The sequence below is a fragment of the Periplaneta americana genome, chromosome 4 (genome assembly GCF_040183065.1).
Source record: "Periplaneta americana isolate PAMFEO1 chromosome 4, P.americana_PAMFEO1_priV1, whole genome shotgun sequence".
Taxonomy (NCBI): domain Eukaryota; kingdom Metazoa; phylum Arthropoda; class Insecta; order Blattodea; family Blattidae; genus Periplaneta; species Periplaneta americana.
Window position 1 is genome coordinate 199,900,003 of NC_091120.1, and position 26,651 is coordinate 199,926,653.

At 35.9% G+C, this 26,651-nt stretch overlaps 1 protein-coding gene and 1 non-coding gene across 3 annotated transcripts in view; both read right to left on the reverse strand.

Moving 5' to 3' along the window:
* LOC138698578 (uncharacterized) overlaps positions 1–26,651 on the reverse strand; it is a 215,211-nt gene that overhangs the window by 118,916 nt on the left and 69,644 nt on the right. The window lies entirely within an intron of this gene.
* On the reverse strand, positions 8,082–8,154 carry TRNAY-GUA (transfer RNA tyrosine (anticodon GUA)). The gene has a single exon. It is a non-coding gene; the product is annotated as a tRNA-Tyr (tRNA).

A 26,651-nucleotide genomic window follows, 5' to 3' on the forward strand; every position in this document is an offset into this window, starting at 1 on the left:
AAATACAGTGCTAGTCACAGGACCGCTTACTGTGGAATGACCCACCGGTAGGCAAGCGCCTTAATCGACTGAGCCACGCTGGTGGCTCTGAATTGTTTGTTGAGTTCAATTTTTTTTTTACTTCGAATGTTAAATGTTATGTTTTATTTAACGACGCTCGCAACTGCCGAGGTTAAATCAGCGTCGCCGGATGTGCCGGAATTTTGTCCCGCAGAAGTTCTTTTACATGCCAGTAAATCTACTGACATGAGCCTGTCGCATTTAAGCATACTTAAATGCCATCGACCTGGCCCGGGATCGAACCCGCAACCTTAGGCATAGAAGGCCAGCGCTATACCAACTCGCCAACCAGGTCGACCTTGGACTTCGATTTCTTTAACAAAAACTGTTGTAGGAAGAATGTTCTTTTTAGATTAATATTGTTACTTTTTTGCGCATCTTAAGATACTGCCCTACACAGTTTCATAGCGTCTCTGAGAGTTGTGTTTGCATTGCGTAGATATTTAATATTCGCTAATATGTTTTCGCGGGATATCAGCCGAGTTAAGATTTTGGAATGCTCCAAGCTTTCGACTGCTATCTCTGCAGCCATCTTCTTCCCTGAAGATGGCTGCAGAGATAGCAGTCGAAAGCTTGGAGCATTCCAAAATCTTAACTCGGCTGATATCCCGCGAAAACATATTAGCGAACCAACGCCGAGAAAGCCTCAAATCATACATATTTAATATTGTTTAATATGTTTCAGTAAATGTATTTTTATCTTAACTCGAATGGTTTTCTCATTGAATGTGTGGGCAAAATATGGTGGCTCATGAAAATAAAGGGCCCAGCTCCTGAAAATTTTTTACTTTTGTCTTTCTTTGGTAAAAATCGTATTTTATTGGCTGCCATTAAATAAATACGTTGTTGTACGGAATAGTATAGGCGCTAAATGGATTTTTTTTCGCATTCACCTCCTTTGGTTGGCTTCTGTGTACTGCTTAAGAATGTTGAAGTTTCAAGCTATAGTTCTATCATTAAATAAGAGTAGCCTATTGGAATATAGCTAATCCAATGCTAATATGAAAGCAATAGGAGTCTTTCTCAAGGTCTGATAAAATTCAGAAAACTTATCAATTTAAAAGAAGGCCCATGTCCCTCCCATTCGTAAGTACGGACATTTAATCAGAAGGTTTGAGGAATCCGGTTGTTGCTGATAAGAAATCTGGAAGACCAAAGATCAATGATATCAGTGCTGCTAAGGTGCTTCAGGCAAGTATGGAATAAACAGAAATAATTATTAACGAATTAGTAGCGTTAATCAGGTGCCCAGGCACCTTCAAATGAGTTATGACAGAGAATTCTAAGAAAACGTTTAAGTCTGTGCCATATACACTAAAACCAATGCTGATAATGAAAGTGACAAGCAGGAAAGACATGAGTTTGCTTCAATTGTACAGGGACATCATTTTATTTTTACTTCAATTTTTATTGTACCTGAGTTTTTTAATGTACTTCACTCCCACCCCTTCTACTAATGAAGTTCCAACTGTCCTCAGCCAGAATCAAGGCTGCATATAGTAAACAGCACTGAGTTAGTGAGTATAGTACGTTCCAGAAATATGTTCGCGTTTTCCAGTGACGAAAGAGCTTTCAATATTGAACCATATTTTCGCACAGGTACTGTACGTTTGCCTACGTCGCATCCCGATTTCCCCCACCTGCTTCTGCACCCCCCTCTGTAAAAGCTGGGCTGTCTTAGCTCTTTTCTGAAAACATTAATTTCTGTTAGGAATTGGACGTCTACGTAATATTATACAACTGTTTAAAATAACTTAAATAAAAGGGCCTCGTTAAGTAATTAACTGTCACGTGATTTCCTCCCTTTCTACGATCCTGCGGCATAACCACTTGGACGGACAGTAGATAGTATGTCTGAGTAATTTTATCTGTGCAGGTCGGGCAGAAGTGAAGATTGAATTTACAGTACGTAAGGTACTCTTTTATAGAGTAGGTACAGAATTATTTCAACATGAGTTACTAAACTACATTTCATACAAGTTGAGAGGATGCGAAGGCATTTCTTTCCCCTTCTACTTGCCCTGAGTCCGTCACTATAACAGACCGGTAGCTGTTACCTCTTATACCTGCACACCCCAAGTTGTACACACAAGAAAATGAAATATTAAATAAAGTACATAAATGGATATAAAATACAATGACACAGATGTTTGACAATTACATGTTTCAGTATATTTCAGTCTTGTTTTTACAATATTTTCAACTAATAAGTAATTAAATAAAGGGATGCTAGTTTGTATTATGAAGTCAGGGAGGAGTGACAGAGTGCAGATTGTCCCGTTGTGTATGCTGTAGAGTAGCAACTAGCGGTGAAGAAAACATTTATCTTCTGCTGTCGGTAGCTTTTTAATGTGCCAGTTGCTATAAACAACAATAAAATGAAATACAAACGCTTAGTGTAGATTTTCGAAATATAGGTTACCGGTAAACATTTTCAATAATAAGAATTTTCACTATGTTCAAAGTCAATTAGTCGAACGTTAGTAAGATAGACAGTATCATCTTCCCCTTCACGGATGGTAGAGAGTGTGAGCAGAGGGGAAAGCCTATCAACCAAACTGAAATTGGGATTAGTACGAAGGACGAAACTGGCAATTAAAATTAGGTACAATAGTCTATAGTGCGATAATATGCACATTAGAACTGAAGCCTGTGTCGAAATGAACGGCCACCATTTTCAAAAATTTGTTTAAATATCCATATTATGATTATTTTTCAATTGAACTTCATTCTCTATATTGTACGCTAATGTGCTGTATACAGTATAATATACACTGCATAATGAATACGTTCGCATGGATAACTCAGTTCGTGAGTAAAAATACTTATTCTTAATACAGTACTGCATTTTGATTAAATAAAAACCTAATGAAAATTATCGAACTCAAAATTGCGATATTTCCTAGTTTACGTAAATGGACGAACTACTTTTCTTCCCTCCTATACCTAGTAAAGTGATGTGTGCGTTTTACGCCAGTATCATCGAACTCCAGTTGTGGAAGGGGATAGCGAGCGGTGTTTTCGGCTCTCTAAAGGTATAGACAGGTTAATATTAAAAATGTTAGTAAAAATAAAATGATGTCCCTGTACTAGCAGAGATTCAACTTAATAATCATCTGGACAAAGTTTTCTGGACAGACGAAGCACCCTTCTTTCTTAATGATGGGCTTAACACAAATAACAGCCACAGGCGTAGCTCAGTCGGTTGAGCGCTTGCCTGCAGATTCAGAGTTGCGGTCGGGCGCGGGTTCGATTCCCTCTCGGGCTGATTACCTAGTTTTTTTCAGACGTTTTCCCCAGCCACGAGGCGAAAGTCAAGCAATCTATGGCGAGTCCTCGGCCTCGTTTCCCCAAATACCATCTATCACCAATCTCATCGGCGCTAAATAACCATGTAATTGGTACAGCATCGTTAAATAATCAACTAAAAAATAATATAAAACAGAGCTAGATCTGATGACCCTAGATTTTAATTCAACTAGGTCTTCATGGTCTGAAAGTCACTATGTAGTGTGGCTTCACTTCGAAATTCATCATTGCTCCTTATTTCTTCGAATAAAACAATGGAATAATAGAGACTGTCACAGTAAACGGGTAATGCTGCTACAGTATGTTACAAAACTTCCTCACCCCTACACTGAGAAATCACGACCTAGAAAACATAATCTTAATAAAAGTTAGATTTCTGCAAAACAATTAATGAGGTACATATCTTTGGCGATCGTGTCATCAGTAGGCACTTTCCTCGAATATGGCCTTCATGATCTCCAGATCTCAATCCGGCCGACTTTTGGTTCCCTAGTTACTTTAAAAAACGGGTTTTCGTAACAACAACCGAAAGATACTATTTCGTAAGAAATTGGGAATATTCAAAGACACTGCCTGCAAAATGTTATGCACAGTACCGCAGAAAGAATGCTGTTTATTGAACAAGAGACCTGCGGATATATTCACAATGTTTTGTAAAAATCATACTCCAGTTTTTCTTCCCAACACATTAATGTTTTTTTTTTCTGCCTCAAATATTATATATTATATATTGGACATGTCCTGGGAGCCTGCCCTTATGGCGAAACATTGCGTGTACATAGGCACCATGCAATTAGAACTAAATTGGCCGATGCCCTTAGAAAACTAAAATACATCCCGTATTATAAAGATAAATACCAACTTCACGATATCAGTGTTACGGGATTGATGTTTGGAGCAAGAGGAACGATACCCAACTTCTCTTCTCAATTCTGTAAGACCCTAGGACTGCACAAATCTTTTCTGAATGAACTGGCCCTCCTCATAATTAGAGAGTCAGTCAAACTTTTACGGAACCAGTGTATGGAAAAAATTGACGCACCATTATCATTTTTCTTTTTCATTCTTAGCTTTCATTGATTCTTTACTTGAATTTTTTTTTCTTCTGTAAACTGCCATTGTTTGTTTGTGTATTTGTTTTTCCTTTTTTCTTACTCTTTTAGCTCTCATCTTCTATTTGTTCTTGTATTGTTTTGTATGCTTTGTCTAATGGCAGTCTCTAATTTGAGGAAGCTTTGATAAATAAAATATAACGCTTTATAGTTTGAAATGAATTCTGAATTTATATATTTTATTGCACGTTTTCTATCATTTAACAAAATAGCTATCATTCCTTCCCCATACAAAATATTCAAGTCGTATATTCTAAACATTCTACAGGCAAAATTAAGTATCAGAGACTAAATGCCGTCTTAGTAATTACTAGATATTAAGATTCATATCATATTACACCCAAGATAACCAGCTGTGAAAATCTTCAATTACTTATGACAAATGTCACTTCAACTGACGGATCGAAATTCTATCTTCACACATGGTCATTGATTTGACAAATGTCGAAGGTTACAAATGCTGGCGAGCTAAAAATAAACTTATTTACAATCATTAAACATTTGACAGTTATGAAAACATCTGAAGTTGGTGAAACTAAGTACTGTTACCATCTTCAAAGTTCTTCTTCAGACCTGCAGGCCTATAATTTTTGGGGATGTCAAAGAAATACACAATTTCGTGTACAATATTTCATTAGCACAGAACTTCTTAATATTGTCCGCGTAGATTATCAACAGTAATCTCACTAGACGTTTTGATTTATCTAGAGAAAATCAAAACTCGAGTGGGATTTAATTGACTATTACACGATTAGAAGAAAGTATATAAAGATTAGAAGTAACGAAGTACTCCAATACAATAAAATATTAATTGACTTATGAAAATACAACTGTCTTCAAATGTATTATTGTACCATCTCAACATTACAAATATTACGCTAGATGCATGCTAGATGGCAGTAGTGAGCAATGCCTTCTCGTCGAGAAGTTCTCGATCTATTATACACGATGGCAATGTTACTAGTCAAGAAGGCTTTGTTGATTCAGTTTCATTTTTATTAAAATGCAATATTCCACTTCAATTATCCGAATCCCAGTAATCAACGTCACTTGACAGATGATTTTCAATAAATCTTAATATTAAACAATCTCTGATACGTGACTATCCATAATATCATATAGCAGAAGCTATAACATAACCTAACTAATATACACAAGTGTTAGAAAAGTTTTAATTAACGACGATGACATAAAAAATAAATATGAATAATTTTAAAAGGAATAATTATTGAATGTACAATTTTCAAATTTGAATGTGGTTGGTGGTTCAATTGATGTTATATTGGACGTGTGCGTAATAGAAGTGGAACTCGTTGATTTAGGCCTACATGGTGTATTCAACTTATTCAGGATTTCCGAATGGTGCTCTTCATTTATTTGTAAATCGGATTTCAGAAGATGCATAGGTATGATCAGTGATTTTTATTAATTCTTGTTCTTGAATGCCAATGCGAGTCATATTTGAAACTGCTGTGCATCGACTGGCGTGGTTTGTAATTTTATATACATATATATTTTTTTTGACGTCCAGACCAGCGCAGTTTCAAATGTTGGCAAACAAAGAAACAAATGCTAGTGACGCGATAAAATTAAACAAATCTAGGGACGCGGTAAAATTAAACAAATGCTAGGGACGTGGTAAAATTGTGCGATAAGCAGCCATGATTGGTTGAAATACGTCTTTTCGTACCGTTTTATTGGTCAAAAGCAGTATGACGTAGTAAGGCTGTAATAGTCATTTTAAAACATCCTGCTTTGTGCCCATTTGCTTCGGTTTTCAATTATATATTGTATTAATTTAAATACAATTTGGATTTCTGGCACTTCAATTTCTTTCATAATTAAAAGTATGTCACCTGCAAAATTTTCTAAAAACAGAGCTCATTTCTAATATTTGAATTTTTTTTCTGCTTTCAGTTAACGTTCAGAATTCAGATAGAGAACTACATTCGCTCTTCCAATCCCAGACAGAAGAATGAGGTGTCGAGAAAATACAACGCAGTCGCTCAAAGCTTGATGTTGAAAGCCAACGCTGTTCCGAGAACAACAATTCATAGCGCTGATTGAAGGGACCATTTCTCAACTGTCTCATTGTAACCACGAAGCCGGAAAAATAACAGTTGAAGCACCGTAGCAACGAAGTTATTATGCCTCTTTAGTTTTTGTAGTGTAGGCCTAGTTCAATAATAAATTAAACAAACATAACATTTAATGAGCTCCCAAAATATTTAATAAATACATTTGATTGTTTGTGAACTTCAATTTCATTATTTTTATTTCAATCAGTTATTCCAGTGGTTCCCAACGTTTTACGATTGACGATACACTTACTGAACGCCCACAATATCGCAACACACATATTTGTTTATAATAATAATAATAATAATAATAATAATAATAATAATAATAATAATAATAATAATAATAATAATAATAATAATAATACAGTAACAAATATAAATGATACTCGGGAGGAAATTAAACACAGAATAAATATGGGAAATGCCTGTTATTATTCGGTTGAGAAGCTTTTATCATCCAGTCTGTTGTCAAAAAATCTGAAAGTTAGAATTTATAGAACAGTTATATTACCGATTGTTCTTTATGGTTGTGAAACTTGGACTCTCACTTTGAGAGAGGAACATAGGTTAAGGGTGTTTGAGAATAAGGTGCTTAGGAAAATATTGGGGCTAAGAGGGATGAAGTTACAGGAGAATGGAGAAAGTTACACAACACAGAACTGCACGCATTGTATTCTTCACCTGACATAATTAGGAACATTAAATCCCGACGTTTGAGATGGGCAGGGCATGTAGCACGTATGAGCGAATCCAGAAATGCATATAGAGTGTTAGTTGGGAGGCCGGAGGGAAAAAGACCTTTGGGGAGGCCGAGACGTAGATGGGAAGATAATATTAAAATTGATTTGAGGGAGGTGGGATATGTTGATAGAGACTGGATTAATCTTGCACAGGATAGGGACCGATGGCGGGCTTATGTGAGGGCTGCAATGAACCTCCGGGTTCCTTAAAAGCCAGTAAGTAAGTAAGTAAGTAAGTAAGTAATAATAATAATAATAATAATAATAATAATAATAATAATAATAATAATAATAATAATAATAATAATAATAATAATAACTAGTGCTTTTTTTGGAGAAAAACGTGGTGGAAATCTGTGTAGAATATTTTATAGCGAAAGGGGAGATGATTACTGTTCACTGCACGGGAATTTTGTCGATTTTAACCTTCTCATCGTCCAACTAAGACTTTCAAGGTCTAGGCCACTCCAGAGCATTCCGCCAGAAAAAAAAAACACTGATAACAATTTCTATGTAGTGTAGAACATCCAGTGTTGTATACAGTCGATGTTAACACGCAATCGAAAAAAAAAAAAAAAAACAAATAGCAACTTGAGTAGCATCAGAAAAAACAAATGTACAATACCTGTGTGTCAAAAATTCCAATCTATCTATACTGGATGTCCGATAAAAGATTTTTATTATAGTTTTAAAACCAGCCTATTTAATATTATGGATTTATTAATTTGTCCTATAGAATAATATCTGTAATATTGACAATATTTGAGGAGAAAAATTCGCTCCGGCGCCGGGGATCGAACCCGGGTCCTTGGTTCTACATACCAAGCGCTCTGACCACTGAGCTACGCCGAATTCAATTCACAGCACCGGATCGAATTCTCCTCCTTCGATGTTTCTCTTTGTGGCCTTACTCCAAGTTAGGCATATATGTTGACGTTTATGTCCAATGTCAACTGCCATTATACTAGGGGCGCTTGTATTTCCACAGAGAAAGAAAACAACGACAACTAATTCTCAGCAAGTTATTAAAATGGCAGATTACAAGCCAACAAAAACGTGAAAAATGACATTTATAAAAAAAATTCTGAAATAACTCAACCAAAGAGACTTACTTTCATGTTTGAATCATATCAAGCCAGTAGCATTTCAGCGAACAATTCATGAATCAGAGTTAAAAGTCCTTATTCGATATTTCGACGTTGGCTGAAACCCAAGGAGCAAAGCGATTCTATTCATGACCAAGCCTTTTCAACTTTATGCAATGGATGAATTATACAGTATTCCTATTTACATGATAATGCGTGTCCATTTTGTTTCAGACATTGTAACAGCGGCAACTGTTTCGAAGACTGAAAGGTCTGGCCGGACGCCATGTTGTTCTTTTATTCGCATGATAAAAATAAGCTGAAAAGTTACATAATTTTCTACGGTGTCACTCTACAGAATTTCACGGCTGACGCCTACAGCTTGTATGCGGCCTCCTCAATTACAGCCCGCTAATATGCCGAGGACGCAGTTTATCAATTACTGTAATAAATAAACCATAGCTTATGTAATCAACTCAGCACTGATAACGCTGTGACATTACGTGACAGTTGCGGAAACATGTTGTCTCCACCTGATTTATGTCTCTAGTTTACTTGTTACTAAATACAGTACCGGTACTAAATATAAGGAAACTATTTTTCTGACTTTTCGGGTTAGACTGTAACACCCCGTTCCGATTTTCACTGTTCCATCCATCTACTGTGAGACAGACCTTCCCTGGCATCAAGTTCATTGATAATGGTAAACAGGTCCTGATATGTTGATTCAGCGTCGTAAAATAACCCACTTAAAATGGTAAACATTAATAACAATAACAATAGTTGCATGTAGCCAGGTCTGCTAGGAAAAGAAATAATGCAGTTCATGTAGTTGTAGGAGTGGTGGTGGTGGTGGTGGTGGTGGTGGTGGTGGTGATGGTGGTAGTAGTAGGCTAGTAGCAGAAGTAGAAGCAGTATTAGTAGTGGTAGTAGTAATAGTAATAGTAGTAGAAGCAGTAGTAATAGCAGTAGCAGTAGTAGTAGTAGTAGCAGTAATAGAGGTGATAGTAGTAATAATAATAATAATAATAATAATAATAATAGAGGTAGTAGTAGTAGTAGAAGAGGTAGTAGCAGTAGTAGTAGTAGAGGTAGTAGTAGCAGTAGTAGTAGTAGTAGTAGTAGTAGAGGTAGTAGTAGCAGTAGTAGTAGCAGTAGTAGTAGAGGTAGTAGTAGCAGTAGTAGTAAGAGGTAGTAATAGCAGTAGTAGTAGTAATAGAGGTAGTAGTAATAGTAATAGTAGTACTAGTAATAGAGGTAGTAGTAGTAATAGAGGTAGTAGTAGTAGTAGTAGTAGTAGTAGTAGTAGTAGTTTATTTAAAGACGTTTTCAACTGGAGAGATTACTCAGCGTGAAAATTGAACGTATGAGAGAAATGGCACAAAAATTGTTCTTCGTCACCTCTAACAGAGATAGGGCTCCTTTAAATGCCGTGGATATACAACACGGCATCACAGCGTTACTTCCCTCTCGAAGGAAATCGTGCTAAGAATTTTATCACCCTTCAAATTAATCGCCCTCGGCCGAAGTCGAACCGCGAACTACGGATCAAGCGACTAGCGTGGTAACCACTACGCCACCGAGTACGACGAATGAAAATTTAAACGTTTCCGATACTTAAAGCGAGATGAAAATAATAAAAAGTGAAAATTGTAGACAGGATGGCACAAACATCGCCTCCCACTATGGCTTATCAATATTTACTAAGAAGTCGATAACATGCTGACGAGCGAGGAAACGATCAAAGATCAAGAGGATCTTGAAATTACACACGAACAGGCCATTTGCCATCGACTTAATGGTGATGATAATATTATGTAATTACGAAATTAAAAAAAAAAAAAACAGGAAGGAAAATATAATTTGATTCTACAGCGTTTCGGATTTCCGAAAAAAAAAAAAAAAAAAAAAAAAAAGAAGAAGAAGAAGAAGAAGTAAGGGAAGATATGACTCAATTTTTCAACCTCTACATTTTCCAACCGATTTTTATTATGTTTCGAGAACACACTTTATCGTACTCACAGTACACCGTACCAAGTTTCTATAGTGTGGATCACTTTATTCTCAAGATATTGCAAATTACATTATTAAATCAATAATAATTTCTCTTCATAAGTTCCTTGCACAATACAGTGTGTCTATAAAGTCCCAGTACATTTTAAAGAAATCGCTTACATATCATATTTCTGTTATAGGTATTGGAAAGATACACATCATGTACACCATTGAAGAGCGGATAGAGATTGTTGCTACTCGTTTAAGAGGCCAGTCTTACGAAGAAGTTCGAAACCGTTTCGAAAGAAAGTTCAGGAAACCGGCTCCAAACGAGGTAACATCCAGATTTTCGTGAATCTGTCAGGGATGAGCCACGTACAGGACGACCATCAATATCCGTCGAAAGCGTGGAGGCTATCCAGAACGCGATTGAGCGTAGTCCACAGGCGTCCACTCGCCGTTTGAGTCGAGAGCTGGGGATACCACTATCATCAGTCTGGAAGATGCTTCGTTTTACTCTGAAAAAACGAGCATATCATATCCAAGTGGTGCAGAAGATTATGCAGCACGACGAGCAATGTGTTATGACCTCTGTGAAGCTGCAGACCGGGGAAACTTAATGGCTCACATCTTATTCACCGACGAAGCCACGTTTCAAGTTTGTGGACGTGTTCATCGACACAATTGTCGCATATGGGCGGACGAGATGCCCAATGATACCATGGAATGGGAAAGGCATTCACCGAAAGTGAATGTTTGGCTTGGCTTGACTAAACGAAAAGTTTACGGTCCATACAAGTTCGCCGAGCAAACAATCACGGGAGACATTTATCTTGATATGTTGCAACTTTTCTTACACCCACAGTTACTGCAAGATGGTATCATTGATACAGAGGTGTTGCAGCAAGATGGAGCACCACCACACTTTGCTCTGACAGTACGTGCGTATCTCAACGACATGTTTCCCAACAGGGTGGATTGGAAGAGCATCTCCTCGTATGTGGGCACCGCGTTCACCAGACCTCACACCTCTGGACTTTTTCGCTTGGGGGTTCATCAATCAACAGGTGTACCGAACCAAGGTTCCTAATCTGCAAGTGCTGAAAGAACGAATACGCCAGGCCAGTGCAATGATTACAGAGGATATGTTGGTGAATGTTTTCCAGGCAACGGTGCGTCGTTGAGAAACGTGTTTTGAGATTGATGGAGGTCACGTGGAACACTGACTTTGTAGTAGATACTACATATAAAATTTCGTTGTAATTGGACTACGTTATCCCCAAAATGTATTGGGAATTTATGAGCACACTGTAGTTTCACCCGATCAACTTGATATTTTTTTAACATCACAGATATGTAGAAACTAAAATCATAATGGATTTTTGTGTGGTGAACACTGCAGCAAATAAAATGGCTGAATCTTTAATTTTTATGGTTTAAAGATAAATATTATTTAAGTTACATAATTAGAAGGTCAAAAGTCATATAAAATCCACCGTATATAAAAACCCAATATGAATTTCGTTTCTGTACATATTACAACATATCAAGTTTCAACTCATTCTGACAAATATTACTCTGCGAGGAACATTTTAATTACAGAAAAATGTTCAAAATTTAAACAGTGAGTAAGATGAGTAAGAATATTCTTCAACTCTCTCTTATTACTATTTAAAATCATCCACACCTCCACACCCTCTTATCTAGCATCTCGTTTTGTTTACCTTTCCCTACTTCGAACCCGGAACATGTACCTTCTCTCTATTCCTCTGCACAGAACATCCTTCTACTCATCACCTTTCAGCATATCTATTCCACGCCTCTGGAATTCTCTCCCTGACCACGTCAGAGACTGTCGGACAATATCAAAATTCAAATTTAAATTTAAAAAATCACATTCTAGTTCGTGGAATTGTTTGTTGATCACATGTCAGGTTGCGCAACTTCGGTTTAACCCATGAATATAGTAAATATTGTAACTATGCTGTTGTAAAATTGACAATTAATATGTAATGTATTTATTATTATTATTATTATTATTATTATTATTATTATTGTCAGTTATCAATATCATCATTGCTATCTCTGTTTTCTTTCTTTTCGTTGTATTAGCTCGATGAGAGCACTATAATGTACTTTTGACTCTGTTGACCCTCTATAGGGCTTTAACTTAATTTGTATTATTTTCATCAGTGTTTGTATTTCTTTTTTGTATTTATATGTGCTATCTGGTAGGATGGAAGAGAAGGCCTTATGGCCTTAATCCTGTCAGATTAAATAAATTATTATTATTATTATTATTATTATTATTATTATTAAATGGCGTGGTCCAGAAATTGAAGACTCTGTGCAAAAACGGTCAAATCCAGAAATGAAAATTTTACAGGAGTTACAAAAAAAACTTTCCACAAAAATTGAATATGTATTAATTTCAAACTGATTTTTATACGATAATTTAGGAAATTAATAGGGTTTTTATTTGGTTACCAATATTCTTGTCAGTTCTCTCTCGTCCATAGATTGTTTTTAAATGGTGGACTTAAATGTTTTTGTCCCGAAAATACAACAGATTTTTTGTCATGTCTGAACTTCATTTATTTTTCGTTGCTAGGAAAGTTCACCGATATCTAAAAAATAAGCGAAAGACGCACTCTTTCGAGAAAGATGTCTGGAGCTATGGTCGAACGGCAAAGCTTTGACTGACATTCAATTTTAAAAAAAGTATCACGGGATTAAGTATCACGGAAATAGGCAATTTTATCCTACATTCACTTACAGAATATAAGGCGTGAGAAATTAGGTATTTATTTAATTTGCCCCTAAGTAATCTTATGTTTTGAGTTTGATTTTTTATATCCATAGGGAAGCTTTGATAGCACGACAGACTTGCCGATGAAGTAAGAAAATATTTTTTACGCTTATTTATGTTATGAACTCTTGAATTAGTTACGAAATTTTCACGATTACATACGAGGAAGTTTATAAATGAACAAATATACTGACAAAACATGAACACTTGCAGTTTTTTAAAATGATCCTACACGATTCCCTAGATTTGACACCTACTATTATTCTAATTGAGGACCGTTTTTGCAAAACTTGCTAACTGAAAAAACTAACTTTTACAGGAGAGACAAAACACTATAGTAAGCAAGTTTTGCTGTATTTATTTTTTTTATTTTATTGGGTTATTTTACGACGCTGTATCAACATCTAGGTTATTCAGCGTCTGAATGATATGAAGGTGATAATGCCGGTGAAATGAGTCCGGGGTCCAGCACCGAAAGTTACCCAGCATTTGCTCGTAATGGGTTGAGGGAAAACCCCGGAAAAAACCTCAACCAGGTAACTTGCCCCGACCGGGATTCGAACCCGGGCCACCTGGTTTCGCAGCCAGACGCGCTGACCGTTACTCCACAGGTGTGGACTAGTTTTGCTGTATCTCTCACTTATAGCAGAAAGCAAGTTTTGAAAAAACGATCACACTTTGACACACTACAATGAAGAGAAATACCCAATTTTACTAAGACGCTTTGAACATCATGTAGAGGCCTGCCTTATGTTAACGAATCCATCAGAATCTCAAGTTTGCAAATTTTGCAGTTAGTAAGTTTCGCAAAAACGGTCCTCAATTACTCTTTTTTGTAGTACGAATATACTGTTACTATCTGTAGAATTTCCCCAGAATATTATTCCAAAACTCATTACCCAGTATAAATATGCAAAGTATATTGTTTTTAAGGTATTGATATTTACTATCTCTTGCATAGATCTAATAGCAAAACATGCTCAATTCAGTTTCAGGGTAATTTCTTTAATATGATTTTTCTAATTTAACATTATCGATTTGTAAGCAAATCAATTGTATTGTTGTTGTTTCTATTAGTTGTATTTTTCTGCTTCACAAAATATTATCCAAGTCTTGTATATTATTAACAAATACATTATTTGTTACCATTCAAAAGTTACAAGTGACGTCATACTTCACGTTCCAAATAATTAGAAGTGTTCGTCTAGTAATTTGTTATGCTCTGATGACGTAAGCAGTGTTGTTAGCGTAGTTAGTAACTGATTCTGGCTAGACAGGACTTCGCTTCTATGTGTAAAGAGTTCTAATCTACGTCCCATTTCATGAACTGGTTCTTGCAGTTCTGCTGAAGGTCGTCTAAAACGCCTATAGTACGCTATTTTTTTATATGGAGAAGTTGCCAAAATAAATATGCATTATTTTACTCTAAATCAGCGGGTGACCAAACTGGGTATCGTGATTACATCGTGTAATCAAAGACATTCATACCAGTAAGGGGAGTTTCCTGTACATTGCTCTCTATCTCGCTCAAGTACTGAAGGTAAGCAGTGTCGGTACCATGTCGCTCTACAAACCCTCTGCCTCTAGCAGGAACAGAAGGTTTCGTACAGAATGGGAAGAGGAATTTATTCGCTGTTCTGTTGGAGAAAATGTAATATGTTGCTTTGCTCAACGGTTCAATTAGTAGTAGTATATAGAAGCGACATTACAGGGCATTACGCTGAATACATAGGCATAACAAATATTATTATTATTATTATTTATCAGCAAGTTTTACCATAATTCTTATATATGTGCCTGAATATATAGGTCTACATCTTCCCTTGAAGGATACAATAATTACTACTGGGTGTTCATTTCAAAGTGTGTCATGACATCACTGTTGTTGGGTCACCGATTTGAAGCGAGTTTCAGCTTATATGTTAGAGAAGTTGCCTATTATTCAAGGCGTTCTTCAATCTGAACTTGAGAACGTGTACGGTATAACTTGAACGTCGTAGCAACAGATGGCGGTCTGTACGGTCTTTGTGCTACCATAACCTCTTTCGAACTGTGTTTTGCGCCGGCAAGTCGTACGCAGGGTATTTGTTATCATCGGCTGTGTACGGTAACATTCCACAACACAAATCAAATGCTCCGTGTCCATGTTGACCGTCCAAGTTAATGTCAACAAATACGTAAGTAATCTTCTTAACCCTCTCCCCATATCCCGACTACGTATTTCCAAACAGTTCACATTCCTGCCACTACCGGCGTTACCGTACGTATCGGCACGTACTCTTCAGAATGAACGCCGTACTTGCTAGCCAACTTCTCTGCCTCTTAGATTATACACCTGAGCTGCGGAAGTGTAGGAAGATTGAATTCTCTAGGCTCATCAGCTAGCCACATGACGGCATACAGCGAGCCAAGACACATTTTGAACTGAACACCCAGTAGAGTACGCCATAACTCCATTTTAAATTTTTTATATCTTTTGGTGAGTATTATCAGTTACTTACTAGTTATTGATTTAATAATAATAATAATAATAATAATAATAATAATAACAATAATAATAATAATAATAATAATAATGGTAATACTAATAACAATACTAATAGCACTACCAGTAGCAGCAGTAATAATAATAATAATAATAATAATAATAATAATAATAATAATAATAATAATAATATAGAGAAACTGATTGAATATTACGTGCTAGTGTAGTAATGAAATGAGCTATTAAACCCCAAGAACTGAAATCAGCCTTAAATCATCGTCATGAAGAGAAAGATGACATAAAATGTAAAGAAGCCCGTATCTAGTGGCGAATGGAATAGTTCGTTCTCTTAAACCTTCCAACGGAGGATAGTTTTATAATAGCGTAATGATCACGGTGGCTGAAATAATTTGTCCAATGAAAGTTGTTAATTAATTTTGAAAAACTGTGCTTTCTCGACTAAATATCCAGAAGAGAATTCAGGAGATTTTTTTGTAGGTTATTTTACGACGCTTTATCAACAGCTTAGGTTATTTAGCGTCTGAATGAAATGAAGGTGATAATGCCGGTGTCCAGCACCGAAAGTTACCCAGCATTTACTCACATTGGGTTGAGGGAAAACCCCGGAAAACCAGGTAACTTGCCCCGACCGGGAATCGAACCGGGGCCACCTGGTTTCGCGGCCAGACTCGCTGACCGTTACTCCACAGGTGTGGACATTCAGGAGATATCTGATTGTGTTCATGAGGAATATTAAAAAAAAAAGCAATAAATTTGTATATATATTTTATTGGTTCTTGATGACAGTAATGCCATTACTGATACAGCAAAGCTTGCGATTTTTATTGGCGGGTTGATGAAGAACTCAATGTCAGTGCACGAACCACCACTGGTTGTAGTTTTCATGCCAAGTACCTCTCCCCCGTCTCCTTACTTCATAGACTGTCTCTCTTGTGTAATCACTGCCATTCGAGTTTTGGTCACCGCTGCTCTAAATACATGCTCAAGTTTTGTGACGATCTTTTCAATAACTACTTCATGACTTGTGGCAGTTAGTGTGTAGTGTAAAATATGGATGACAAAAGAAGAGAGGTCGATTGTGAAAACAGACAGTTATTACCAGAAAGGATTGGTTTATATTGCTTCGCGTTACCTAATGGACCTGTAGATGAACCAGGCTATTTCATTTGTCAATAAACTGTTGGAATAATCAAGTGTTCCTATACAAAAGACCACGACACCAGGCACAAATTCTTTGCAAAAAAAAAGTATCATTTAGCAGCAGCCTTAGAAAATCTACAGTAGATTACCAAGTATTCCATAACTAAAGATATTATCAGTCAACGGAATAAGAGATATGCTCTGAAATCTTCCTACTAGTGTTGTGGGATTTAATCGATTAACCGATCAATTTCTGTTGTAAGGTTAATGGATCAAAAATATTTAATCGAATAATCGAGTAGATTAAAATTAATCGGTTGTAGTTGATATTAATTATTATTTTGTTAATACAAACTCATACTAAAAATTTCGACAATATCTCTATCCGACATTGCTTACTTAAAAGCATAATAGTACTGTTATTTTCTAACTGTAAACCAGGTAGCGTAGGGAAAATTTTTGCACAAACAGTTCGGAAAGAGATGGAGATATGAGGACAGTGACCTAGTCTACCTCTATTGAAAGTTGAAACACAATGCGAAACTCTCATTAAGTTTTATGGTTTTCCAAGAAAACTTCCACCTTGTTGTCAGCCATCTTCCTAGCATATACTCTTCTGGGATTCGTCTCCCTCATCCCTTATAAAATAGCCATGTCTACACTATGTGCAAGTGAGAGCGTAACTACTTTCTTCTCTTTGTAAAATCTGGTAATTCGATTACAATAGGGGCCAGTCTTCTGTTTCGACCGCTATGCTTTTGCAATTGCAGTTTCTGTACTGAGTTTGTATATGAAGGTTGTGTGTTTAGTTTGATAAAGAAAAAAAAAATCAGTTTTCTGTGGTTTGTGAAAAGTGTAAACTCCATTATGTCATATGAGAATTTGAGAGAGTAAACTCTGTGAAACGTTTAGATTTAAATTGAACGATACTGGAGAAGTGCTTGACAGAAAAAAAGTTTTTTTCGTGTTTAGTGATGCATGAAAAATTGTTACTAAACGTAGAGCGGTACTTAATCCGGATCATGTGAATGCACTCACATGTTTAATATCATTGATGAAGCAGTATTAACTAGGTGAGTCTTCATACTTTTTGTTATTTATGTTTGTCTCAAAAATTCCTGGAGAAATTGACACAATAAATTATAAGCCTCATAATAAATATGTTAGTAAATAATTAAAATGGTTGTTTTGTAATATAACGATACAATATGTACAACATTTAATTCTTAAGTTTATCGCCGAACACAAGTTAAATTTAACAATAATTATGTATTACAGTATATTAAAACATTGTTTCAACTCGATTAATCGATTAAATTCAAACAGTTAATCGATTAAATATTTTGATCCATCAACAGCAATACTTCCTACGCCTATCTTGGATTCTGGAAAAAAAAAAAAAAAAACATGTGAAGTCTTTTAACGACGTAGATGTAATACAAGAGTGTGTGATTGGTGCTGCAAACAAATTATTTAGAAGCAAACAAGATATTATCGGTATTATCCAACGTGTGCCAGTGCCAGGTTCTTCGAACACAGGAAATATTCATGTGTAAGATCAACAAAATCAAATTAAACTGAAGGAAGCTCTGAAAGTCACACCATAATATTATGTTAGTGGTGGATGAATCATGTGTTGTTACAGACAACACTCAGCTATTTGTATTTGTGCACTACTTCGATGCGAAGAAGGAATAATAACTTCTAGAAGGATTACGAAGTTTTTCGGTCTTTGTTTACAATGTTGGAGAATTTGTACAAAGCTTACTGGAATAATAGATACGTTACTTTCCCACTAGATTTATTCATATTACATTATCAATTACAACTGATGGTGCACCAGTCAAGGAAAGTTCAAATAAACGCTTAGTTCAGAAACTGAAGTATTTCAATAAGCATTTAATAACATATCAGTGGGTTGTAGCATTGTTGAGGGAGGGAAATCTCGCCTCCAATCACTTAACTATCCCTTCACGTAAACTACTCTAACCTTGTCACTGTCCTCGTCTCCTCCCTTTAGGTCCTGGGAAAAGACACGTCTTTATTTACACGAATCTTCAGTGTACTTTTGATCCAGAAGAAATACTAGTCTATTTTTTTTTGTTGTAGACTGTACGGAAGGAAATGTTTGTGGTAAATATTGACAGTACTGCAGTGCTCGATTCTCATTGGATACGGTAGCAGGGGACTATTTCGCGTGTTGATGCGTTCATGGTCGTAGGGTGTAAGAAAACTTAGAATAACTTTTTTACATAATCTATACCAATAATAAATCTGTAGCCGAAATTGTTTCGATTTTCCAAAAATAATTGGTCCTAACATATATAATTAACCACCCTGAAACCGAAAATAGCTTTTTTCAAATTTTTGTCTGTCTGTCTGTCTGTCTGGATGTTTGTTACCTTTTCACGCGATAATGGCTGAACCGATTTATATGAAAAGTGGAATATAAATTAAGTTCGCTGTAACTTAGATTTTAGGCTAGATGACATTCAAAATACGTTATTTAAAAGGAGGGTTATAAGGGGGCCTGAATTAAATAAATCGGAATATCTCGCTTATTATTGATTTTTGTGAAATATGTTACATAACAAAAGTTTCTTTAAAAATGATTTCCGATAAGTTTTATTCTTTGCAAAATTTTGATAGGACTGATATTTAATGAGATAAATGAGTTTTAAAATTAAAATACAATGCCATCTAAGGCGGTGTAATGAAATGAAAACAAATGACTACGTCTATAAGGGGCCTTGGACAACAACAATCGAAAGCTATGAAACATAGCCTACAGAGAATGTTTCTGTGTTTGTCTGTAACTTCTGAGTGCTGTCTGGACCAAAATGATCGCATTTTAATTATTTAAATACAATTTAAATTAAGTAACATATTAAACGATTTATTCTTCTATCAAAATACGAATGTTCCCTGGCTCAAACGTCCTATTTTAATTATGTAATTACTTTATATTTATTTCTAACAGGTGCAGCGGAGCGCACGGGTACGGCTAGTATGAAATAAGTTTATCACGAGTGGGGTCCAGACCTGACTTCGGACAATGGACTAAACATCTAGTAAACTTATAGGAAAAAACACACACAAGTAACATGTTGGTCTTAAGTGGCGGACCCATAAATAATAATAATAATAATAATAATAATAATAATCATCATCATCATCATCGTCCTAACAAGTATTGAGCCTAATGGCCCATTACGGTCTCAAGCCATCATTTTAAAGGTCTTCCTAGTGTACTCTTTCCTCTTGGACAGTAGATAGAAATGTGACGACAAAGCCACCGGCGTGGCTCAGTCGGTTAAGGCGCTTGCCTGCCGGTCTGAAGTTGCGCTCGGGCGCGAGTTCGACCCCCGCTTGGGCTGATTACCTGTTTGGGTTTTTCCGAGGTTTTCCCCAACCGTAAGGTAAATGCCAGGTAATCTATGGCGAATCCTCGGCCTCATCTCGCCAATAACATCTCGCTATCACCAATCTCATCGACGCTAAATAACCTAGTTGATACAGCATCGTTAAATAACCAACTTTAAAAAAATGTGACGAGGAATGAGTCCTTTCCATGCGGTGAACATGTTGCTGCCAGTTAGTTCTGTAACTATAGATGTAATCCAATATATACACTTCGATTATTGCGACGTTTTGTTCAGTGATCTCAGGATTGATTCCGCTCAGAAACTACAGCGTGTTCATAACGCGTGCGTCCGCTTCATTTGTAATGTTCGATACTATGATCATATCTCACCCTCCTTCGAAAAGTTACCTTGGCTTAGGTTACATGAGAGAAGAAATCTGCACTCACTTTCTCTCTTATATCGAATTATGCACACTTCAGCCCCCTATTATTTATTCGCTTGTTTTCATACTCTCTCTCACTATCATTATATTAATACTCGATCACAACGCGATAACACGCTAGAAATTCCACTTCACACATCATCTCTGTATTCCTCATCTTTCATTGTTGCTACTTCTCGTCACTGGAACTCTCTGCCGCCTGAAGTCAAGGGCTGCCGAACATTGAAATCTTTCAAATCCAAGTTAGAAAATTATCTTATGACGAGTTGCCAAACTAACTTACTATTATGACAAGTGTTGTATTGCATGTTTCCACGTATTCACATTTTTTTATGTTCTAGTGATATTTAACTTATTTTGTACTTTTGTTTTCATATTTTCCGATAATGGTATATCTATAATGTGATAAGTTGAGCTAAATATAATCATAATTTTCCTTACTGTGTGTACTTAAAAATATTGTATTCATTGTATGCTTTGTACTGCACTATTTTATTATTACTATTATTATTATTATTATTATTATTATTATTATCATTATTATTTTATTATTATTATTATTAACAACAATTGTCTTATTTTTTATACTTTTTATGTCTCATTTATTTTGACCTGCCGTTCACATTTTATTATGCTTTTTTCTTTCTTTCTGTATGTTATATATGTCTGATTTCTACTTACTTGTTGTTTACATTTTATTATTATTATTATTATTATTATTATTATTATTATTATCTTATTCAGTTTTTTGTGTATATAATTGTAGTGTACTTTGTAAATTTGTAGTGTTTTTTGTAACGCAGTTTTACTCCTGGTTGAGTGTTAGAGAAAGCCGTATGGCCTTAACTCTGCCAGGTTAAATAAATCATTATTATTATTATTATTATTATTATTATTATTATTATTATTATTATTATTATTATATAAGAGATATTTCAAGCTCTTGAAAAGCATCTCAGTTCCTCTTGCGGTCTAATCTAGTATAGCCAGCTGTTCTTCGTAGTAATTTCATCTCGTTGGCTACTATTCGGGTTTTATCTCTTTCCCTCAAAGTCCAAGCCTCACAACCATAAGTTACTATTGTTCTTGTCAATGTTTTATAAGCTTTAATTCTCGTATGTTTCTGCACTAGTGAGGGTTTAAACAACAACGATGATAATAATAATAATAATAATAATAATAATAATAATAATAATAATAATAATAATAATAATAATAATAATAATTCCAAGCAAGATCTTGCAGGATCCACGGTTTACAGGTTTTAATCTAACAGAGGGCGACAGAATTTAAAGGATGATATTCACTAAACTCGGGCGGTAAAAAAAAAACCTCTTCGTTTTAAAACGTTGTTGAATAAAACGACCACTACTAACACACAAAGTCCTAACTCGGATTTTTTTAAAATCCACCAACACAATTTTTCTGATCCATATTAGTCACAAATAAATTCACTCAAAAATCATTACTCCATTCACTAAATTTGAGAAATGGGTCACAGATGGAAACCGTCTTTAGCTTAAAAATTTAAACATCAGCCATGTTAAGGCCGAATGTCTTCTGTTATTCACGCGATGATTTACATAATTCAGGCACTAAATTTCCCTATGTATTCGGTACAGAGAAAGGAACAACGTAAGCAACTTTCCATTGTTGTCCACGCAGACAGAGATTGATTGTTGCTGCATCCTGTTGCGATGTGAAGCGAAGCGGAAGAAAGAACTGTTTAGTTTCGCCTTGGAGTCTGTCAACAACTCCGAGTCATCTTGTTTATGTGTACGAAGAGCTGGTCTGACATGCTTTCATAATCTTTGCATATAGACACAGGCCTACAAAAGAAACTATCAATGACCGAAAGTTCCAAGTCCGCGAATTAGCAACGGTCTTCTCTCGGCTTACATGCGTTTGTTGCTCGGACCAATAAGAGTGGACGGTTCTATGTTGTCTACAGCACCTATTTTCAATTTGTTTCTTCTCTCAGGTTCGTTTACTATGCAAAGGAATAGTGGCGTCAATACATTTGAACTTGGCTGACTAAACATCGTATAATCTGTAATGCTGTCTAATGACAAATGAAAATACAAGCTAAGCATAGCTAACTCGTCGCCTCTAGCCAAATACTACACATCACAAATACCGCTCCCCTATTGCTTTCAAATTACATTTTACAAAACTGCAATATTAGTACAGGGTGGGGCATAGGAACCAAGTGTTTTTAAAATAATCGTAAAACAGTTTTTGTTTTCAACACATTTTATTGGTAGAATGACGTTTGTGAGAACATACCATTTCAATTATGAACGGAAAATTACATCTGGCATGTGATGTCCGTCTGTGTTGACGCATTGTTTAAGGCGCTGACGAAAATTCACCTCTATTCTTTCCAGGAGATCTCTGTTGATTTGGGTGATGTGTTGACGTACTGTGTCCTTTATTCATCTAATATTCGGGGCTTATTCTTGTAAACACGTGCCTTTAGGTGCCCACATAGAAAAAAAATCACGTGGACAGGTCAGGGGACCGAGGCAGCCATGGAACATCATCAAATCTCGAAATGAGACGATTGGAAAACAGGAGGCAAAGAACTGCCATTGACGCTCTGGAGATATGCGCCGTGGCCCCATCTTGCTGAAACCACCCATCTTGTTTGGGTGTACCCCAATATATTTGGCTTCTCGTTTTCAAAATTTATCCGCATATCATCAGCTAAGTACAAGATCTCATTATAACAATTTACTCATTATACCCTACCACAAGACATCTTTATATTCTTCATCCTATACAGTTTCAGTTGCTAGAAATTGGAACTCGCTTCCGAGTGATATAAGGGGTTGTTGGACAATAGCTTCATTTAGGTCAAAATTACATAAATTCTTACTTAACAGATGAATTGCTGATTAATATTTGTTACTTATAATGAAACTAACATCTATCCATTCTTATTATTATTATCTTTAATTTCTCTAAATAGATTTACAAAACCTCTAATGACAATTACATTAATATTCTCATTATAGAAATAGAAATATATATATTCTCCCTGTAACATAGTGCTAGTAAGCTTATATTAAATTAATTTTCATCATTTTACTAGCTATCTCAAATATTAAATTAATTATAATTCATTGAATTAAATTAGCTCATAAATTAAGTTACTACTTTACCTTATAGATTTATCTAAATTTAAATAAATGTGTAGTGAAGATTATTGCTGGAGAACCTTTTAAGTGTAGTGAAAATATTTGTAATTTAAATTTATGTATTGTATTGATTAAGGCTGGTTGAGTGGAAGAGAAGGCCTTATGGCCTTAACTCTGCCAGCGAAAATAAAACATTATTATTATTATTATTATTATTATTATTATTATTATTATTATAAATGTAAATCGCCATGCAAAATCCGTCTTACCGTACGATTGCTGATTCCAAGAGCAGCTGAATGTCTTCGAGCAGAGCGGCCTGGGCTGCGCAGTATCGCTTGTCTGACTGAAAATTTTCTGGAGTACGCACTCTGTGTTGGGGGCCGGGCGATTTATTCTTCAGTATTGCGCCTTATTTTTAAGATTTTTTAACCCAACATAGGATTGTGTCACGCACGGGAACAGAATCATTGCGATTAATATTGAATCTGTAGCAAAACTCACGCCGTATCGAGCTCACCGACTCTCCATTTCTAACAAAACAATCATACGCAAACATGCGTCCACTGCTCCATGATGCCGACTGCAGGCGAAATGCTATGAGCCACGGAATGGACTGTCACATGCCGCACGTCTCTCCCTTTCATAATGACCGAGTACAAGCCATTCCAAAAACACTTGGTCCCCATGCCCCACCCTGTAGATATGTTTTTCAGTCAACTATTCGAAGACAGATCTGGACCCCATAAATGACACCAATAAAGCACCACTGATGAGGCAACTAGACCAGGAGATAATGGGGTAGGGTCAGGGTTACCATCCGTCCGGCAAAAGGAGGACATGTCCTCTTTTTTAATCATTTTATCCTGTCTGGCAGGCATTTACAAAAAAAAATTCTAATGTCCGGCATTTCGCATTTCAGCTAGAATTAATATGAATACTGAATAATGTGCGATATTATGCATAGAATATCTAAACAAATGGTGAAAACCTATGAAAGAATTTAACTGCTTTCAATGGTTGAAGCTGGAGCACATAAAAAACATAAAATATGATGACCTATTGACATTGAATTCTTACACTCTATAAATGTCACTATTCATGATTCTAAGCTATTTCATCAATTTTATTCTGCAATGTACAAAGATATGGCAATCAAGTTAATTTCGACAAAGATTTAAGTTTAGATAAACAATGGTGCAAATTCCTCAATTCCAATAGTTGTGCGAGCACTGAAACTTTCCAAAACTCTTAAAAATATGTTAACTCCATTTATTTATCCCAAGTCACAATGGAAGTGCTGAGAGAGTATTTTCCCTGATATCTGCTCAATGGACAAAAGAACAAATCGCATGCTAACGGAGACAGTCAGAGGTATAATCATGGTGAAATATAATTTCAAGGACATGTCCTGTGAGCAGTTCCATAGTTATTTGTTACAAGATATAAGTTTGTCCCTTCAGACTCTTGTGCACAAAGTGGCCTCCACCGATAAATAGGGTACAGATGTAATACTGATCCAGCAACTAGTGAGAAAACTGACTAAGGTGAGCCATTATTTTTATCTTTAATTTTGTTCATACCAATTTCTAAAAAATCCTCCTTTTTCCAGCAGTGTCCTCTTATTTTAGATTCCATGTCCTCCTATAGAATTTCTTCTCATGGTAATACTAGGTAGGATGGCCAGTTCCCTTCCCCATCCATTGCATACATCGCCGATTATAGTCGCGACGCTGTTATTCCCGGCGTGACTCCTCCTCTTTGCTTACGTCTTAGGAAGTGAAGCCTCTATAAAGTCTAGGTAGGTAGTATCGTTCGCCATTTTTGTTCTTTCGTTGCCGAGCTACCATAAGAGGAATCTATTTGCCACACCGTTAAACATTATCATGTCGTAGCTCCTATGATAATAAATCAAACGCACTGTAATTCAGCAAATAATTGAGCGGCAAATAACGTCTTCGTGTGCTTTCTGCAAACGCCAACGAAAGAGCCAAAATGGCGGGCGATTATATTAAGTATTTATCGAGCCTTAAGAAATGAATAACGTCTTCATCAGCGAATCACAAGGCGCACACGTTTAAATGTAGCCGACCTGCAACGCGATTGGCTGCCGGAAATTAGAGCGACGGGACTATAGCTACATGTTAAACTAATCAGACTTCAAATGCATACAAACAATTATTGTTCTTCCTCTGACACATATCGTCAAGTGAGATGTACTACCTGATAATAGATGTACATATCAGCCAGAACGTCAATCAGAGGTTGTACTAGATGTTAAAAATTTAAAATCGTGGTGTAAAAACAAGCCAATATCAATAATCACGATCTTAAAGGAATTCTTCGTTTCACCATGCATATATTAATTAATGGGAACAACTGGATAATACCCACAGCAGACCAATATCTATAGTCGACGCTACTCTCTGGCCACTAGTCACCGGGCCGTACCGAGCCGTATCAAACAAAATATAATCGAAATGGTGGTAGTCAAATTCGCGACTATATTCTTAAATAATTCACTTCATTAGTCAAGTTCAAGGCTTTATGTAGTACAAAGGCGGTTTTTTGAATGCATTAAAAGAAAATGAAGACGTAATAAGATCATAAACTAGGTTATCACAAGGAAATTAACAGGAAAAAAGGTGTGTTTCACGGAATACCATTAAAATGACGGAAAGTAAATTTCCGGTTAATGTTCGCCAAAGCGTAAAGTACGTAATTATGACGGCGTTGCTGTTTTATTTCTGGCCTATAGAAAAATACCTAGCCTTTTACGAAAAAAAATTTTAGGGACCTTGAAATTATTCACTGCTTTCATTATAGGCCTATTATTTTTTATCAATATTACGAAACAAAAACTGTCA